Source organism: Leptonychotes weddellii, chromosome 10 (assembly GCF_054177405.1).
Source record: "Leptonychotes weddellii isolate Sample4059 chromosome 10, ASM5417740v2, whole genome shotgun sequence".
In the NCBI taxonomy this organism is placed as follows: domain Eukaryota; kingdom Metazoa; phylum Chordata; class Mammalia; order Carnivora; family Phocidae; genus Leptonychotes; species Leptonychotes weddellii.
This window is the reverse complement of record NC_138378.1, coordinates 119,070,666-119,082,491: the sequence shown is the minus strand read 5'-3', so window position 1 is coordinate 119,082,491 and position 11,826 is coordinate 119,070,666. Positions and strand designations below refer to the sequence as shown.

Below are 11,826 nucleotides of genomic sequence, written 5' to 3'. Positions count from 1 at the left end.
TCCAGAGTAGAATAACTTCTTTAATGCATACTTTTGCACCAGATTGGCTTTCTCAGGTTATCCCAAACAACTGAGTCCTTTGTTCATAATTTGGTGTAGTGTCTGTGTTCATATAAAGGAGTGAATTAATGAAATTATATTGAAATGAAATTGGAATTACCATAGGGGCATACTGTTATGAAATGAGAAGACTCATCCCATGCTTTAGTATCATTTTTGCTTCAAATGACAAACTACTTCAAGTGGCAGAAACTACTAAAAGCAGTTTTTTCTTTAAGCACTTAAAGGTTAACGTATGGATATGAAGACTCTTACAAAGTCTGAACTCCTTGAGAGCAAGGTCACATTCCACCGATTTTTTTTTTAATTTTATTTATTTATTTTAGAGATTGAGGGCAGAGGGAGAGAGAGAATCTCAAGCAGACTCCCTGCTGAGCATGGAGCCTGATGCGGGACTCGATCTCAGGACCCTGAGATCATGACCTGAGCTGAAATCAAGAGTCAGATGCTTGAACTGACTGAGCCACCCAGGCACCAGCATCCCATCCATTTTTAAGTCTTTTTTTTTTTTTTTTTTGTAGTAATCTCTACCCCCAATATGGGGCTTGAACTCACGATCCTGAGATCAAGGAGGAGCTTATCAAGAGTTGCATGCTTCTCCGACTGAGCCAGCCAGGCGCCCCACATTCCATCCATTTTTGTATCACTCCTACCCAGTATCTCAGCAGATGGTAGGAGTGCAGAGAAGGTTGATAGCTGAGTACTTACCATTGGCGTTTGGGCTCCACCAGCAATCTGTGCATTCCTGGTGCTCTGCAGAACTGTGCACTAACAATAGCAGGGCTTGTGGGGAAATGTCAGGACAGGGACTGACCATTCACACTCCCTGCAGTTTTGTAGGCAGGGCCGTGCTAAGACCAGTGCCTGGTACCCGGGCCAGTGAACTGTGGCTGGAGGCTGCTGCAGCTCAGACTCCACATGGACGGGAAAGGCACTGCGGGAAACGCTGCCACACTTTACTTCCCGCCTGGTTGTCGAGCTGGGGCACTGCACGTGCGGGCAGCTCCCTGGCCGTGGGGCTCTGGAAAGGTGGGGTCAGGGACCTTTGCAACCCGCCAACAGCCTGAAAGCCACACGGGCTCACAGCACGCCCCTCTGGGTGGAGAGATCTGCAGGCAGCCTCCCTTTATACATCTTTTTAAAAGGCAGCTAGAAAAATCTCCTGTTGCCAGTGCACCAGCTGAGCAGAGAGCTTTTCTTTCCTGCTGAAGATCATAATTCTGTCTACTGGCTCTTCTTACTTGGGAAAAGTGGCAGAAGCAGGTAGTAAGAGAGACTGTATTGTATTGTGTTTTGTTGGAAGGGTCTGAATTTATTGCCAAGTAAAGGCAGAGAATATTGCCAAGTAATGGCAAATGCGGATCAGGTTTTCTGGAGTCAGTATCTTGATGTGTCAAGACCGAGGAGGTGCAGCTTTCCACAGGTGGAGAGGCTGGCTCTGTGCCAGAGCCAGGCAGTGCTGGGGGCCGGCGAACGCTCAGCCTTCAGGTGGGGGCTTTGGACCCAGGAGCCTGGTCTGGAGCAAGGCAAGAGTTCTCTTGCTCAGGCCGCGTGTGGGAACGCTTGTCATTTTAGTCAAAGAGCAGCAAGGAAGGAATAGCTGTGGGTTTATCCACCGGGGTGTATCTCATGTCTACTCAGATTTAAACGTTTGCTGCTCTCTGGTATCCCTCTTTGAAGAGACTGGAAAAACTGAATTGATTTTGTTCTTTGCTCCCTGACCAGACATGCCTAAAAATAAGCTGAGTTCAGGTGTTCCTGAGCAGAAGCTATACTTGAGAAAAGAGTTTGGGAAATCCAGGGGTTATCTTGCCTTACTCTTTTTAAGCTTTTTCCAGTTGATGTTTCTTTTTTTAAGTTTATTTATTTAAGTAGTCTTTACAATGTGGGGCTTTGAACTCACGACCCCGAGATCAAGAGCCAAATGTTCTACCAACTGAACCACCTAGGTGCCCCTGATGTTTCTTTTTTAATAATACTTTCATTAGGTACACTTCACCATTTTAAAGTACAGTTGACCCTCAGACAACACGGGTTTGAAACACACAGTCCACTTATACATGGATTTCTTTCAATAAATATGGTACAGTTCTGTCATTGTATTTTCTCTTCCTTATGATTTTTTTTTTTAAAGATTTTATTTATTTGAGAGAGAGAGAATGAGAGGGAGCAAGCACATGAGAGGGGGGAGGGTCAGAGGGAGAAGCAGACTCCCCGCTGAGCAGGGAGCCCGATGCGGGACTCGATCCAGGGACTCCAGGATCATGACCTGAGCCGAAGGCAGTCACTCAACCAACTGAGCCACCCAGGTGCCCTCTTCCTTATGATTTTCTTAACAGCATTTCCTTTTCTCTACCTTACTTTATTATATGAATACAGAATATAATGCATCTAACACACACAAAATATGTGTTAATTGAATGTTGAACATTTTTATGTGCTTATTGGACATTTGATTATCTTTTTTAGAGAAATGTCTCTTCAGACTTTTTGCCCATTTTTGATTTGGGTTATTTGTCTTTTTACTATTGAGTGGTAAGGGTTCTTTATATAATCTAGGTAGATACTAGGTCCCTGTCAGACGTATGTTTTATATATATTTTCTTCCCTTCTATGGGTTGTTTTTTACTTTATTGATGGTGTTTTTTGACACCTGAAATTTTACAATTTATTTTTTTATTCTGTGTGCTTTTGATGACATATCTAAGAAACTGGTACCTAATCTAAGGTCACAAGGATTTACTCCTATGTTTTCTTTTAAGAGTTTTATAATTTTTGCTCTTACATTGAGGTCTGACCCGTTATGAGTTAATTTTTTGTGAAAGGTATGAGCTCAGTGGTGATTCATTCTTGGTGCGTCTGCACCATTTGCTGAAAAGACTGTCACTTACCCTTTAAAACATCATGACGTTCTTGTCAACAATCAGTTACCCGTTAACGTATGGGTTTATTTCCGGACTGTCAGTTCTAATCCAGTGATCTTTGTGTTTGTCCCTATGCCAGGGCCACACCATCTTGATTACTGTAGCTTTCCTTTCCTTTTTTTTTTTTTTTTTTGACATCAGGAAGTGTGACTCCTCCAACTTTGCTTTTCTTTTTCAAGGTTCTTTTGTCTATTAGAAGTCTCTTGGATTTCCATATGAATTTTAGGATCAGCTTGACAATTTCAAACCAACAGAAAAAAGAGAACCTGGGATTTGAATAGACATGACATGGAATCCAAAGATCAAGTGGGGGAGTGTTACTGTCTTAACGGGATTGTTTTCCGACCTGTGTGCGCAGGATGTCTTTCCATTTATTTAGGCTTTGGATTCTTATGATGATGTTTTGGTAGTTTTCACTGTACAAGTCTTGCAGATCTTTTGTTAAGTTTATTTGTAAATATGGTATTCTTTTTGATGCTATTCTAAAATGGGTCTCTTCTAACAGCACATTTTTTTACTCCATTCTACCAATTTCTGCCTTTTGATTGGAGTGCTTAGACCATTTTATATAATTACTGATAAGGTGGAATTTATGCCTACCATTTTGCTATTTGTTTCCCATGGGTCCTCTGTCTTTTCCTTTATTCCTCTGTTGTGCCTTCTTTTTTGTTAAGTAGTTTCTAGTATTCCATTTTAATTCTGTTGTTTATTTTTTTTAAATATATTTTTGAATTATTTTCTTAATGATTACTTTAGGGGTTACAATTAAAATAGTCTTGTCTTATTTTTAAGCTTTTCTGCGGACTTGAATCTGTCCCTGTAGGAATCCAACTGGGAGAACTCTGATCGCTGTGACTAGAAAGGGAGGGGACAGAAAGTCAACCAGGGACTGTTTGTTATCTGAGAATTATCTGTGTGGGTCAATTTATCTGTTAACTTCTTGGTGGGGTTGGGTTGTTTATACTACAAACCTCTCCACTGAACCGTGATACTTCCCAAATGTTTGATCTGACACAGTTTTTAGGAATCTGATCAGTAGCCTTCCCTCTCCGCTTGGAGATCTGAGAGGCCAGTGCTGGGGTGGTTGGAAGTCAGCATGGTGGTCCTTGCTTCCTCCTCCCACAGCCTGTTCTCTGAGGTCCTGTGCTCTCCTCACGTTTCCCAGGTGTCGAGCCCCCTGCTGAGTCTGGTACGCTCCCAGCTCCCAGGTCTGGAGGGACCCCAGTGCCTAAGACCTTCTCCCACGGCTCCTCATGGACAGCCTGTCATGAAACGAGGAGCCAGCTGAATGCGCGTAAGCACATCAGGACACCAGGATTTGGCCAGAAGACAGTTCCTCTCCTCCCCTCAGGAATTCTCGGAGGTAATTTTGAATTTGGACAAGGAAGGCTTGAAAACCTTCCTTTATGTCTTAGTAGAATCTCAGCCACTGGGAAGACAATAGCCTTGCCTGGGTGGATTTTTCTGTACCCCTTAAGCTACACCATGTAAGCAATTACCTAGTACACTTCTCCTGAATTGATTTTAAGGATGGTTCTCAACATATTATGTTAAGCTGTTATAGTAATTAATATTTTATGAAGATTTCCACATGGGTCCTCATTTACTGCTTATAACAAGCTGTGAGGTTGATATTGCTAGTCTCATTTGGTAGATCAGGAGACAGGTCTAGAAAATGCATCCAGGGTCTCACTGATTCATTAATTCACTGAGAACCCAAGGGCTGTGCTCCTGGGTCCTGTTCTAATTCAGGACACACAGTGAACACAACAGACACAAATCCCTGCTTTCATGGGGATCCTAGTTTAGTGGGGGTGTGAGTGGAGAATGGGGGTGGGAACAGGCACGGAGATAGACCACAGACAGCTAACAGCTTGAAGAAGGAAATTACATGTTTCGTTACAAGGCATGAATATAGTGGAGAAAAGAAAAAGCAGACCAAGTTTAGGAGGGTGGGGCAGGTTGCAGTTTTAAAGGGAGTGGTTAGGAAGGTGTCATTAAAAAGCTGACATTTGGACATGGATTTAAGGAGTTGTGCTAACTAACCGCTTGGCGTCTGGGACAAGAGCATTGTAGTTAGAAGAAAAGGTGGGTGCAGAGGTTCACTGGTGTGTCGGAGAAAATACCAAGGAGGCAGGGTGGCTGGAGGGGAACCAGCAGAGAGCAGTGAGTTGGCGGGGGAGGTGGTCAGGAGGTAACAGGAACCTGACCATGTCTAGCATTGCAGACTATTGGGGAATTCTAGGTTTGATGATGGGAAATCAGTGCAGGGTATTAAGCAGAGGAGAGACAGGATCTGTGTTCCATTTTATTTTTATTTTTTTAGGATTTTATTTATTTATTTGACAGAGAGAGCATAAGCAGGGGGAGTGGCAGAGGGAGAGGGAGAAGCAGGCTCCCCACTGAGCAGGGAGCCCGATGCAGGGCTCAATTCCAGGACCCCGGGATCACGACCTGAGCCAAAGGCAGACGCTTCACAGACTGAGCCACCCAGGAGCCCCTGCATTCCATTGTAATAGACTCATTCTGGCCTCTGTATTGATATAGGATATAGGGGGTGGAGGATGAGGGTAGACGAGGAGACCATGTAGAAGCCAATAGAGAAATCCGTTACAGTAATTCAGACAAGAGATAATGGTGGCCTTCCCTGCTGGTAGCACATTTTAGATATAGTTTGAAGACAGAGTCCCTCAGATGTCCCGGCAGAATGGGTATGGGGTGTGAGAGCCAGGTACATGTCTCTAAGTATGTCAGGGATTTTAGCTGCTGTAACTAGACAGAGTTGTCACCCACTGAGACGGGGAAGTCTGCAGATAGAGAAAGTTGGGGTGCAAAAAGAGATCAGAAGTTCGGTTTTGAGCACGTTGAGAGATTCTAAGACAGATGGTGAGTGGACAGTTCTGTACAGATCCCACAGTGGAGGACCGTGGTCTGGGCTGGGGTATAATGGGAGTCTTGGGCCTGTGGATGGTATTTAAAGGCATACGATCAGATGAGATCCCAGTGAAAGGAGAGTTTTGAGAACAGGGTCCTGGAGCATTTCTAGGTCTATGACAAGCAAGAGAAGAGGAAGAGGCAGCAAAGGAGACCAAGCAGGAACAACCAGAGATGTAGATGAAGACCAGGAGGGTGGCATCTTGGAAGCCACAGGAAATCATCTCAGAAGCAGGGGGTTATGAGCTGATGGTCCAGGTGACATGAGGACTGAGAGTCCTCTTGGGTCAGTGCCGTGCAGGTCATTGGTGGCTTTGGTAAGAAGAGTAAAATGACAGGTGGGTCCGGTGACTGTGGCAACAAAAAGCGCCATAAGAGTGGGTTCAGAGGAAAGGACGGAGGGGGGAGGAGTTGGAGACAGATTGTTGACAATTGACAGCAGAATTTCGGGTGCTGTCTGGGGTAAATAAGGCCAAGAGGTAAATAAGGCTAGCGTCAGATACGTGGGGGCCCAGGTGTGGTGCTCACTCCGCCGTTTTCTTCTGATTGCGTATATTTTCTTTGTGAAATAGGAAACAAGGTGGCCAGCTGAGAGGGCCGTGGTGGAGGAGGGGTTGCACATTTGGGGAGACAAGGGAAGGAGTGCAAAGTCCTCTAGAAAGAGTAGGCACGTGGGAGCAAGATCCCTGTGAGTGTGATTGTGTGTTTCCTTAGCTGGGGAGGAGAAGGTCAAGAATGGAATTCTTGTTTGGCTGAACAGAGGACACAGAGTGAGAGGGTGGCCTGAGGTGACAGTGGATGCAGGAGGGAGATGGGCCCACCGAGCTTCACCTGGTGGTGCAGGGGGGTGGCGAGGAAGAGTCTGGGCTGGACGGACGACGGGCGGAGGAGGCGCAGAGGAGGGTCAGCGCTGTCCGGTTAGGGCCCCTGGCGGGAGTGGATGAGGGACACCAGTGCTGGGCTGTAGTTGTTCAGGGAACCGGGGACTTGGGGCAGCGGTGGGTACCTAAACTGCAGCGCTCCTCCCGGCGAGCCCTGCCTCCCTGTCACCCACCCCGGCTTCCGCTGCCTGCCTGAGCCGTCCCACTGACCCCAGAGCGGCGCGCCCTCGTAGCCCACCCGCCCCGGAGCCGTGCTGGGAGCGCATGGCTAGCAGCCTTTGCTTTGTGGAGGCGAGGGAGGTGTGTGGAGGTGTGCAGGCTCTCGGCACTGTGGGAAGGAAGGAGGAAATGTGGATGTTGACCTTTGTAGCGCTCTTCCCCTTCTTCACGTGCCCTGGAAACTGTGTATGTGCTAACCTTTTGCTTCTTAACCTTAACGTGAACGTTTTCGGGTGATTGCATCTTTCTGTGCAGTGTGTGTGCAGGCCCGGAGATCTGGAGCGTGTCCTCAGGTGTGAGGGAGATGGGAAAGCTCCCCGGAAAAAATGCCCTGCAAGGCCGGTTGAATGGCCTTTTTCCCTGCCCACACCCACCTCCCAGGACGTTCTGTTTGAGAGTCTGTCTCCAGCAGATCCCAAGAGCTGTGAAATGGCTCCGTAGTCACAAAAGATCCATGTTGGAGAGGCCAAAATCCCAGAAAATGACATTCCAGCACAAGCAGAGCTATTTTTAAATGTTTAGGATTTATAAGGAGAAACCGTCTTCATGGAATATAAACCACCCCCAGTTCACACTTCTGGGATTGAAGTAGCTAAATCTGAAAGATAATTCTGGCTTGTTTTTCTCCCCAAGTGGAGAATGTCATCGGTGAAAACTGAAGTCTTGGGCTGAGCAGCTCCGACCCGGCCTTGGCCGTGACCCGGTGCTGGGAAGGGCCGGAGCTGAGCCGGCGCCAGCTGTGGGCCTCTGCCCTGTCACCTCTGCCCTGGGCTAGTGAAGCTTTGGGGCAAAGGTTGTTTAAAACACTTAACTAGCAGGGAGAACACCAGTACCCCGCCTGAGTGCTCTTGGGCTCAGAGTGGCCGCAGTGGTTAAAGGAGCAATGTTTTTAGAGACAGCAACAGGTAGAGATGCTGTCGTGAGTCGCCCTGGCTGGAGGCTCCATTCACGTGAAACCTAACAAGCTCATTTTCCACGTCTAACTCCGTTGCCCTGTCTTTTTATTTATTTTTGTCCCTTTTTTGTTTGTTTGAGAGCCCTGAGTGGCTTTAGTCTCTGTGCTGCTGGGCAGGCTCTGCAGGCCGGCCGGGGCGTGGCCTGGGCATGGCCTCCGCAAGCCCTCCGGGTTTCCACCCTCTGGGTTTGAGCGACAGAGAGAGAGAGAACGAGTTTCTGGGACTGCAGGCCTCTCTGGACGGGTCAGCAGCCAATGTCCGGGGGTCATCAGTTACCTGCAAGGCCACCTGTGGGGCTGGGAGGGGCCAGAGAGGGTAGGCATTTCTGCTTTACTCTTTCTCTTTGACTGATGCTGACAAGCCGACCATGGGGAACTCCGTTCCCAAAACAGAGGCGATGAGGAGTGGGTGCGGAGGCTGGGAGGGTGCCCTGCCACCTGAGACCTCGTGAGCTGCTGTGGGACGGGGACGGGGACAGGGAGAGAGGACAGTGGTCTCGGGAGCCACATATGCCGGACCCTGAATATTCGGTTACAATCTATCCCATGGCTGGTGGAGAACCATTAAAATTTGTGAAAGGTAGTGATAGGTTTAAAAAAAAAAAGTGTTCTGGACAGATTCATGGGGGGCTGCTGTGCTTTCAGTATGAAGAGAAGATTGGAAGCAACGAAAAGAGTCAAAAGGGAAAGTTTGATCATGTATCCTAACAAAATTAAGGGACTTCCCCCACCCCTGATTTTAAAGATAGAGTACTTTTTTTTGGTTATTCCTAAAAGCCTAACAACAGAGCTTCATAGACATGTGCATACACAGTTACCAAAGAAATCTCATGCCTTCTCTTGTGCTTAGAGTTGCATAAATAACTTATGATCTTAGCTACATTTAACATTGCTTGATTAAATATCAATGAGGAAACCATTATGATTATGTCTAATGACATCGGGTCATTAGAATTTATTATCAAATGGATAACATAATTCAATTACCTCAATCTTATTTTCATTCTGACTTTACTGATTTTAATAATTGATTTTACGAGTGTGTTCCATAATTTATTTCTGGTATTTTAAAAAGTATCAACACATTTATTTGAATTTAATACTAAGGTGATAGAAAGGAGATCTGATTGGTTTGGCAGTGAAAAGGGTCTTTGTCTTTTAAGTTATTAGAACAAACTAAATATGCAAGTAATATGCACAGACATAATTGAAGCATTGTTATGATAAAGTTATTCATTGAGATATTTTATATGGAAAGGCACATTAACATTTATATTTTTTCAAATTCTTTTTGAATGTGTTGGTTTAAACAAGGTGCCTCTAAGAGAAAAAGTAATGAGTACAATTAAGCAATTTCTACAGCCTTAGTCCACTGTATTGATGTACTTTCCAGAAATTGGGCCTTGAATGATTGATGTCTTGGTAATTCATTTTCTTGCAGATCAGATGGTTTCCCAAGGTTTTCTTTTGTAGGAAGATGCAGTGATTAAATTGTTGGCGGATCACTAAAACTAGTTATTTTATTTTATTATTATGTGATTTTTGGCATATATATGGAAGAAGTTTCATTTTTACACATACGATCTGGTCTTATATATGTACTTAGGTACAAAATTATCTTGAACTGGTGCTTCATGGGAGTCCCATTAGTAACCAGGCCCAGCTATGGGAGTGGCCTTATGTATTGCAGTCCGATGAATTATTTGCAGAGTTCAGGACTATCGCTGTGAAGACCATGAATGGGTTGGTGTGCCAGCGAGGAGGGGTGCCAGTGGGCTTTGGGCATCTATCCTTGGAAGTGTAGGCCACGTAAGATGGCCACACGGTACCGTGTAATTTTGTTCTGGATCCTCTTTGTCCAGTTCAAATGCAGTACTGTGGTGTAAGCTGAAGTGAGCACCAGAGAATATAACCTTATCACCGCCCCCAACCCAGCAAGAAAATCAAACTCACTGTGGAGTTTTGAGAAATCGCAATGGAGAGCATTCTGTGATTTCTCCGTTGTATGAGTAAGGGAATGTGAGGATTAACAAGAAACAGGATGTTTTGTGTATAAATTGTTTCAAGATGGGGAAAAAAATCATATTTCATAATCTTTGAGGAGGGTGCTAGCCTGGAGAAAGCATTTCACCATACTTTTTTTTTTTTTTTTGAAGGAATCAAGAAGTTTTCAGTAGAATAGAGAATAAATCAGAAGTGCATGGTCTGAGGAAGATTCTTGTTCCGTTAAGGACAGGACATGAAGGATAATGAAATTGTGGATGTTAAGAGCTGGTATTGGGATTGAATCTGGACCTCTGTAGCCTAGAGCTGCATCTCTGGTGGTGGAGATGGAGACTGGGGAGGTTTGTGGATATCGTCCAACACTTCCATTCAGAGATCTGGCCCCCAACTCAGCTAGACCATCCATGGTCTCTTAAAATTCATTGATGGTGAATCAACAGTGGGCTTTCTGAATCCATCCAGGATCTATCTTAGCTCTTAATCTCAGACTTTGCACTTTTAAAGTTTACCAGTTAAGCTGGTTACTTAATTTTTAAATAAGTACACGCACATAGTAAAATCATTAAAATAAAACTACAGAGAGGATATTAAGTACCAATTTAAATTGCCTATGTCTTTGTTTTCCCCAGACAAAACCAGTATGAATTTTTTTATTTGGTTTACCCACCTAGAAAAATTTAGTACTCATAAAAAGATACTCTTTTTATCTTTATTTATTTTTTAAAAGATTTATTTGTTTATTTTAGAGAGAGAGCATGTGAGTGAGAAAGCAGGGGTGGGGGAGGGGCAGAGGGAGAGAGAGAATCTGAAGCAGACTCCCCACTGAGTGTGGAGCCCAGCCACACAGGGCTCCATCCATCTCACAACCCTGAGATCATGACCTGAGCCGAAATCAAGAGTTGGCCACTTAACCGACTGAGCCACCCAGGTGCCCCAAAAGATACCCTTTTAAAATCTAAACTAGATAAGCCGTTGGACCGTTCAAAGGGGGCTTTTAAAGAAATGTCAAGTAGGATGTGATACATAGAAGTCCTCATGTATGTGAGTTACAAAGCACATGTAATGAGCGTCCATGGGCCTGTGTCTTACACAAAGATGTTATCAATACTGTGGCATCCCTGTGAACGTTCCTCCCGCGTCTGACTGCCCTCATGTCCCACCCTTCCCCCAGAGCACCTTCTAGTTCGGGTGGTCTGTGTCTCGCTCAACTGTATAGAATTTTACTCATAGAAACAGGCTCATGCTGTGAGTAGACCTGTAGACTCAGTGCTCTGTTTCTGCGATTTACCCACATTGCTCTATGTAACTGTATTTATTCACCTCACCAGTCTGTAGTGTTAGATAATGTTGCCACCAAGCAGTCCGTGTGTCTTCCTGCCAGTGGACGTTGGGTTATTTTCAGTGTCTGGCATAATACATTCTGCCTTTGATATTCTGGCACATGTCTCTGCTTCACACATGCATTTTTTTCTTGATTATATAGTTAGGAGGAGCTTCTGGGCCTGAAGAAAGGCTAATTCATGACCAACGTAACGAGAAAATGCAGTGATTTGGGAAGTGATTATAGCCGTTCATGCTGTTATCAGCAGTGAATAAGTTTCTTGTAAGATTGCTGCCTGTCTTATCCCAACACTCGGTGTTCTTAGGCTTCTTAAGTTTTGCCCAGTTAATAGTCAAGTGAGTGTAATGTGCCCAGGGAACTGAGCTTTCTGCACGCTTAATCACCACCTGTTTCCTCGTTGTAAAAAGACCCTTCCTCTCTTTGGTCTCATTTTCCGTTGGATTGGATATGTTCTTCTCATTGATTTGAAAGCATGCTTTATTTATTTATTTATTTATTTATTTATTT

The 11,826-nt window shown here is 44.9% G+C and overlaps 1 protein-coding gene across 3 annotated transcripts in view; it reads left to right on the top strand.

Annotated features, from left to right (window-relative positions):
* Window positions 1-11,826, top strand: part of RNF144A (ring finger protein 144A) — a 74,512-nt gene that overhangs the window by 21,993 nt on the left and 40,693 nt on the right. For 2 of the 3 annotated variants that reach the window (XM_081797249.1, XM_081797251.1), the window contains one exon: window positions 4,150-4,347. The exons of the other annotated variant lie outside the window; for it this stretch is intronic. The gene's annotated coding sequence lies outside the window, so the exon portion shown is untranslated. Of the gene's footprint in view, window positions 1-4,149; window positions 4,348-11,826 lie in introns of those variants that run through there. 3 annotated transcript variants of the gene reach the window in all.